Source organism: Rhinolophus hipposideros, assembly GCF_964194185.1.
Source record: "Rhinolophus hipposideros genome assembly, chromosome: 23".
In the NCBI taxonomy this organism is placed as follows: domain Eukaryota; kingdom Metazoa; phylum Chordata; class Mammalia; order Chiroptera; family Rhinolophidae; genus Rhinolophus; species Rhinolophus hipposideros.
In genome coordinates, this window is record NC_138069.1 from 2,097,551 (window position 1) to 2,105,971 (window position 8,421).

Sequence of the window (8,421 nt, forward strand, 5' to 3'; positions counted from 1 at the left end):
AGCAATCTACAGATTCAAAGCAATCCCTATCAAAATACAAATGGCATTTCTCACAGAACTAGAACAATAATCCTAAAATTTATATGGGACCACAAAAGACCCCAAATAGCCAAAGAAACCATGAGAAAGAAAAACAAAGCTATAGTACAAAGCTACAGTACTTCATGGGTCCATTTACATTCGGATTTTTTTTCAAATGACCTACGAAGTTCAATTGACCCACATAGTTCTGACCCACATTGTTCAATGGTCAACTGGCAGATGGGGATCTGTGTGTGTGGAGGGCTAACTTAAATTGTAGGTAGATTTTCAATTGTATGGGTGGTCAGTGCCCTTAACCCCCATGTTGTTCAAGGGCCAACTGTATACTTTAAAAAAAAATAAAAATAAAAATAAATTAAATACATAAATAAGAAGTAAAAAAAGAAGTTTCATTTGGTACTTTAAGTCTGCCTGGTGTTTTTCCTAGTGTTTCACTTTTTCTTGTTTCCAAGTCTCCCAGACACCTCTTTAGTCATTTTAAGTACGCTTATCTCACATGCTGTTTCAGATTGTCCTTCTACCATCCTAAGTTCCTGGGGCCAATTCTGATCTTTTCTGTAACTTCCGACTAGTTGACATTGGATTGCTTCTCTGGTGCTTAGATATATTTTTGTTGTGAGTGTGTCTTTAGCAGGGCTTCTTTGTTTGATGGCAATTCCATAAAGCCTGGATGGGGGGTTATCTATTCTGAGTAAACATTCCTGCTAGGTACTCCAGGGGTACCTCTGGCCTGGTGCCCCATTTTTAGGTTAATTTCTCAGTCTGGTAGTCCCTAGTACTATGAATTCAAGCCCCAATCCCAAGTGAAGAATAGGTTTCCACTTCTTAAGGATTCTTTTCCCACCCACGCCAGGCAGACAAATAAGTGTTTTGTCACCTCCCTGGACTGCCAGATGATGGCTTTTCTTCTATATTTTTCCACCGACATGGTTCTATAAGGTTACCAGCTTTTACAGTAGTTTCTGCTCCACTTCCCCATCACTCTCGAACCTAAACTCCCACTGCTTGTTTGCAAACTGGTATTGGAAGTCAGAACTTGGTCCCTGGAACCAAAACGCCACCAACTGTGCACCAACTCATATTCAGATGTCCATGGTGGAAGAGATTCATACTATATAAGTCCCCAGTGCTGCTGGGATCAGAAATCCACGTTGGGTATTGTTAACTCTACTTTTCCAAATGAGATCATTCAATTTCATCCACTGTAGACTTTATGCTTTGGGAACACCGCTCTGATTTCCCAAAGGAAGTCAGCAGATACTTTTGGCTTTGGGCCAGCACATCTTAGTACACGTATTTTCAAGGGGAATTTCTTATGTGATGTCACCAAGAACTGGTAATATCCCTGGGTTACATGATTTCTAATTGGATTTCTAATCTTTTTTTAAAAGAAAATGCAGCTGTGTCCAAAATACAAATGGTTCTATTTGCGTGCTTTACATTTATTCTTCACAGAGGAAAAGATAAAGTGTCTGGCTGGTCGACTTTTGCTTATCCACTTCTGTGACCTGGTACCATGCCAGCGCAGGCTGCTAGGTGGCAGGTGGCAGTAATCCAACAATCCACACAGCAGTTGACAGGGGTCTCCAGGAACAATGGTCAGTCTCCCCTCACGGGGTCTCCCCCACTGCTCATTCTCCTCCCCCTCAAGGCAAGGCCACAGAAATTGGCTATGTCCACTTCCTCAGCTCACCTCACCTCCCTGATGCCCATGGGGCTCCATCCTTTAGCTCCTCCCAGCTTTCCTGATTTCTCCATGGTGTTAGCACCTTGCCTCATCCTTAGAGTGAAAGTCTTCTCTTGGCCCAGGACCAGACCTCTCTGGGCTCTCCTATCATGGCGTTGGCAACCTCAGTATTCCCAGGGTAGCCCTGCCACCATGCTCTCTTCCACGCTGTCTCATCCTCCGGTTCCCTGACACATGCCCAGCTTCTCCCACCACCAACATGCTGACAAGTCCCATGTCCCTCTCCAGCCCAGCACTGATAAGGTCCACACCCAGATACCTGACGGCCCCTAGACATCCCAGGTACCCACGCTGGTTCATCACCCACTCCTCCCTGCAAACCTGCACCTGTCCACCTGCCACATCTCAGAAAGTGGCACCTCCTTCTACATATCCACAAAGCCTGAGGCTCACCTTCCATCTTTCCTCTCTCATCCCCACACCCACCTGACAGCCACCCTGTGCACTCCACCCCCAGCACCCCTCTCCATCACCATGACCATGGCCTCTGTTTGGCCGGGCATCTCCTGCTGGACCAGGGAACAGCCTCCTGCATCTCCCCTCCCTGGTGGAGCTACAATGGTCATTCTAAAACCCCAATCTAAATGGGCCACTCTCCTTTCCTGTGCCAGGGTCAGAACCAAAGCCCACTCCCCTCAGTGGATGCCTCAGGTGAGTGGTCCAGAGAAAAATCTCTGCAGGCTGATGTCCTCGGGGATGAGATGGATCGGTGGAAGTCCACATGCTTCTCTTGGATTTGACGCTCACCTCAGCACCTGCCCAGATCCCCTCTCGCAGCCAATGACACTCTCGCTTTTGAAACCATGACCTCTCGTTATTTCTTCTCTGGTGAGGCTACCACCAGTCACTCTGCACACTGATGAAATCTCACAACGTCCATCACATAAAGCAGGGAACACCCAACCACACAGCCAACTGCTGCCGTAAGCCGCAGCCAGCTGGTCACACACTCCTTCAGAACCTACTTTGAAATACCTGCCACTCATCTGTGAATTCAGACTCAGCCACATCTCCCAGGCAGGGCTGCTACAGGTCTCTTTTATTTTTGATGTTCACTTCACAGAAAGATGGCACACTAACCTTGAGGGAAACTGTGCCTCTTTGATATGTGCTTGTCATGAAATCACTCCTGACCACACTGCATATGTGTGTAGGCGTGTGTCTCTGTACGTGGGTTTTATGCATATATGGGAGTGTGTTTGTATTTGTGTGTATGTCTGTATGTGTTTAAATGTATGTGTGTTGTGTGTTAGTGTGAATGTATGTGTGTAACTGTGCATGTATATAAGTATGTCTATGTGAGTATGTGTGCATTTAAAAGTGTGTATATGTATATGTATGTATGTCTATGCATGTGAATATGCAGGTATATTTAAATGTGGCTATGTGTGTTATAGGCATGTATGGGTTTAAGTGTGCATGTGTATTGTGAGCAGCTGTATTTAAATGTGCACATATGTATGTGTGTGAGTTGTAAACATGTATGTGTGTTTAAATGTGTGTAAGTGTATACGCATGTGTATAAAGTGTCCGCATGTCTGTGTGTGCATGTACGTGTGTGGGTCAGTCTTCCTGAGGCTGCACAGAGGGAGGAAGTCTGTGAGAGCCCCTCATGGTCACTCTAACCCCACAGCCTAGCTCACACCACACGGTGGTTTGCCTTCAAAATCCACCTGAATGAGTTACACATCTTATTCCAAGGATGCTTAGGATTTGTTCCACACAAGAAATGCCAAGGGCTACATTCGTTTGCATGGTTACAAAAATTAAAACTTGCATCTTTACAAAAACATCTATAGGTGTTCTCATTCACCAAAAGCAGCTATCAAAGGGCTCTGAAAGTAAACAGCAGCAGGGGGATTGGGGAAAAGCAGAATTCCAAGTCCTGCCTAACTAGAAGTCAGTCTGCCTTTTTTCCCTGGCCTACACACCGGGAGGCCCTAAATCCAGAAGTAGGCACCTCAGCTCTCCCTCAAGGCATGGGGAAGAAAATCTCAAATGCTCAGGGAGGTAAGAAGACACTCCCACTTATTCTTCATGCCCTTAACCCCAGCCCATGAAGGCTGAAGACCCCTAGAAAACTGAGGGAGGGAAATGTTCTTCTCCCATTGAAGGAGTTCTGGTCCTGAAAGGCAGGGGTGAACCCCACTGATTTTTCTCTTTCTGTCCTCTTTCCACTGGGCTCTGACACAGAACTGAAAAAATAGAGATTAGCCTTTATAAAAAAATGGACTTTTTATAAAGAACATGCTGTCTACAAGAGCCTTACTTTAGATCCAAAGATACAAATAGGTTGCAAGTGAAGAGATGCTCCAATCAAATGGCGACCCAAAGATACTCGAAGTGGTTATACTAATGTCAGACAAAATAGACATTAAGGCAAAAACCATTCCAAGACATCAGACATTGACTACATATTATACTGTAGTGTAGTATAGTATAGTATAGTATAGTATAGTATAGTAATTATATTGGTGAAAGGGTCAATCTTCAAAAGAATATAACAAATTTAAGCATAAGCACAACTAATAGTAGAGCCCCAAAATATATGAAGTGTAAAGGGAGAAATAGACAGTTTTACAATAATAATTGAAGACTTCAATACCCCACTTTCAATAAGAAATAGAACTAAACAAAGGTCAATAAGGAAATAGAGGACATGAACAATCACCTCACACCAACTACATCTAACTGACTTACCCAAGACCCTCCACCCAATAACAGCAGAATGCACATTTTACTCAAATGCACATGGAACATTCTCTAGCAAAATCCATATGTAGGCCACAAAAGAAGTCTCAATAAATTTTAAAAGACTTAAATCATACAAAATATCTTTTTCAACCACAATGGAATGAAGCTAGAAATCGATAATAGAAAGAAAACTGGAAAATTCACAAGTATGTTAAAATTAAGCAACATACTCTTAAGCAAAGAAGAATTACAAGGAAAATTAGAAAATAATTTGAGATAAATGAGAATGAAAACACAACTTACAAAAACTTATGAAATGCAGTGAGAGCATTTCTAAGAGGCAAATTCACAGCTATAAAACAAAAGCCTATATTAAAAAGATCAGAAATCAATAGCCTAACTTCACATGTTAAGAAACTAGAAAAAGAAGAGCAAGCTAAACCTAAAGTTAGAAGAATAAAGGAACTAATGAGTAAAGCAGACATAAATAAAATAAACAATAGAAAAATAGAAAGAACCGAGAAAATAAAAAATTGTTTCCTTAAAAATATCAGCAAAATTGACAACCATTCGCTAGACTGACCAAGAAAAAATGTTAAAAGGCTCAAATTATTAAAATCAGAAATAACAGTGGGGATATCAATACAGACCTTACCAAACAAAAAGGATTGTAAGAGAACCATATAAACAATTAAATTGTATACAAACAAATTACATAACCTAGCTGAAATGACAAATTCATAGGAACACACAAACTACCATATCCGACTCAAGAAAAAACAGAAGATCTGAACAGATGTATAACAAGTAAAGGGATTTAATTAGTAATTAAACACAAAATAAGAGGCACCCACTTTAGAAATGAAGTAGTAAAACTATCTGTATTCTTCAGATGACATCGTTTTGTGTGTACAAAACCCTAAGTAATAATAATAATAATATATATATATATACACATACAACTAAGAAACAAGTTAAGTTTTTGGGGGGTAAAAATCAATATTCAAAAACCAATTCTATTTCTCTACATGAACAATTTAAAATTGAAATTAAGGAAATAATTACATAAGCATTAAAATAATTAAATTCTTAGCAATAAATTTTTTAAAAAATGAATTGCAAGTTTTGTACACTGAATACTACAAAACATCATTAAGAAATTTGAAAAACCTAAATAGAGGGGCATCTCATATTTATCGATTAGAAGATTAATATTGTTAATATAGCAATACTCCCCAAATTGATCTACACATTCAATGCAATCCCAATCAAAATACCAGGTGCCATTTTTGCAAAATTTTATTATCCTAAAATTCATGTGGAAATGCAAGAGACCTCAAATAGCCAAAACAATCTTGTTGCTATTTGTCTTGTTGATGATAGCCATTCTAACTGGGGTGAGGTGATATCTCATTGTTTTTATTTGCATTTCTCTGATAATTAGTGATGTTGAGCATTTTTTCATATGTCTATTTGCCATTTGTATGTCCTCTTTGGAGAAATGCCTCTTCAGGTCCTCTGCCCATTTTCAATTGGGTTGTTTGTTGTTTTGTTGTTGAGTTGCATGAGTTCCTTGCATATTTTGCATACAAACAAATGAGAAACAAAAACTCATAGACACAGACAATAGTTTAGTGGTTACCAGAGGGTAAGGGGGGTTAGGGGAGGGAGATGAGGGTAAGGGGCATCAAATATATGGCGATGGAAGGAGAACTGACTCTGGGTGGTGAACACACAATGGGATTTATAGATGATGTAATACAGAATTGTACACCTGAAAAAAATAAAAGAAAAAAGAAAACGTGTTCACAGAAAACTGTATAAGGATGTTCATAGCAACCAAAAAGTGGGAACAACGTGGAGGTTGGTCTAAGGTGGCAGTGTAGCTGGATGCTGAGCTCGCCCTCTCCCAAGAACACATTGAATGTACACCTATACTTAGAGCAAATCCTCCTAACAGATGACTGAGAACCAACTGAACAGCCCAGCACAACAAGCAAGAAAGAGGTGACCACATAAAGAAGGTGGGGGAAGCACGAGAGCTCTCAGGAGCTGAGGGAACAACCCACACCCCAGCACCATTGTTGATGTTTCTCCTGAAGTTGGATAGTGGGTGTAGCTCCATCCAGGTTCTCTGGCCGATCCACAGGGCGCTGGAGCCAGACACAGGAGAAACAGGAGGGTGCCACAACGTGCACACAAAGGGCCTTCCACCCAGAGACTGATGAAGCAGGGGCAGCAGGGTGTTGCTTCGGGCCCCCACTGGGCTGTGTATAAGAGGGGCTCCCCTAACCTGGAGAAAGTGTAGGGCCAACAGAATGCTGTCATACCTGCCTGTGGAGCTTCCCTGTCTGGAGAAAGTGCGGAGCTAGCAAAACTCTGTGGTACCCACATGTGGGCCTGCCCCATGAGCAGTGAATGGGGTGCTGCTCTGTGCCAGTTGGGCTGCCCAGTTAGGAGAGTGTGCAGAACTAGCAAAGTATGGCTGTGCATGCAGGTAAGGCTGCTGACCAGGAGAAAGGGTGGAGCTAAGCATACATGCATAGTGGCCCAGCCCAGACGCTACTCTGACTCCAGCCAATTAATGCAGACAGGGCAGCCTGCAGAATGAGAGGGGCGTGGCTGAGCATGAAAGGAACTGTACCACTGGGAAACGGGGCAGAACTAGCAACGTGCCCGGTAAGCACATGCAGGCCTGCCCCAATCCGACAGGGGGCAGAGCTGGCGGGGCCCTGAGCGCAAAGCAGTCCTGCCCAGGTGTGGCTCTGATCAGTTAAAGCAGCAGGGCGCACCAAAAGCGTACTCAGCAATGCCACCCAGATTGGAAGGCCAAGGAAGTGCACACACCAGACTGCCCCGTGAACTCTCCCCGCCTACAACCAGCCTGCCAAAACTATTCAACACACAGGCTACTCTGAAACCCCTCTCTCAAAACTGCAAGAGATAGTATTCTGTTCAATTCATAGGAACAAACAAAGAAATCAGACAAAATGGGGAGACAGAAGAATATGCCCAAATGAAGAAAAAAAGAAAAAACTCAGAGCAAAACCCTAATGAAATGGACATAATGATTTGCCTGATAAAGAAATCAAAGAAACAGTCAGAAGGATGCTCAACAAACTTAAGGATACAATGGAGGAACTCGAGAGCACTTCAACAAAGAGACAGAAAATGTGACACAAAACCAACAGGGACAGATGATGTCAGCAGCATGGCAGCATGAGAGAACCTACAAATCTCTCCCCTTGAAGTTATAACAAGTTGGACGGCTGTAATTCAACAAAGGATCCTCTGCTCGACACACAAACATATCTTACGGATCTACACACTGAAGCTACGTATGAAGCTGGGCATATTGGAGTGAATATGGGAAATGGGACCCGGGGAAGGACAGACAGGGAAGCAGACACAGTCCAATGCTCACTATGATCCCCGTAGACGTGACAGCAGTGAAGGCTCGGGGTACAACCTTCACTGGGCAAACCAGAGGGGCAGAGACAACAATTGTGCCTGGGTGACTGGCACACATTGAGGCGGAAGCCAGGGTCAGGGGCAGAGAAGCAGTGCAAAGGATGGCAGTATTCCACAACCTGCCATCACTAAACAAAAAAATCCACTGATATGGAAACCCACCCACCCCATCCTCCAGTGACCCGCCCAGCAGTAAAACTTTCACTTGGCAGATCACAAAGAGTCAGGAAAAATATTTCCAGCCTAGGCGGTCTGTACCCATTATGGCTAAACCCACTAGAAAGAACAGAGCCGCAGATGTGCAAACCCACTTCCCCCCCATCCACTACTCCCCCACCCATCAAAGCAGAGCCTGGTAGAGGCAGCTGGGTCAACTCAGACAGAGTGGCTGTGCTGGTGGCTTCTGGGTACAGGAATGCTGCTCAGGAACCACACGGTCCAGGAGAATCGTAGCCCACCTTTTCCCA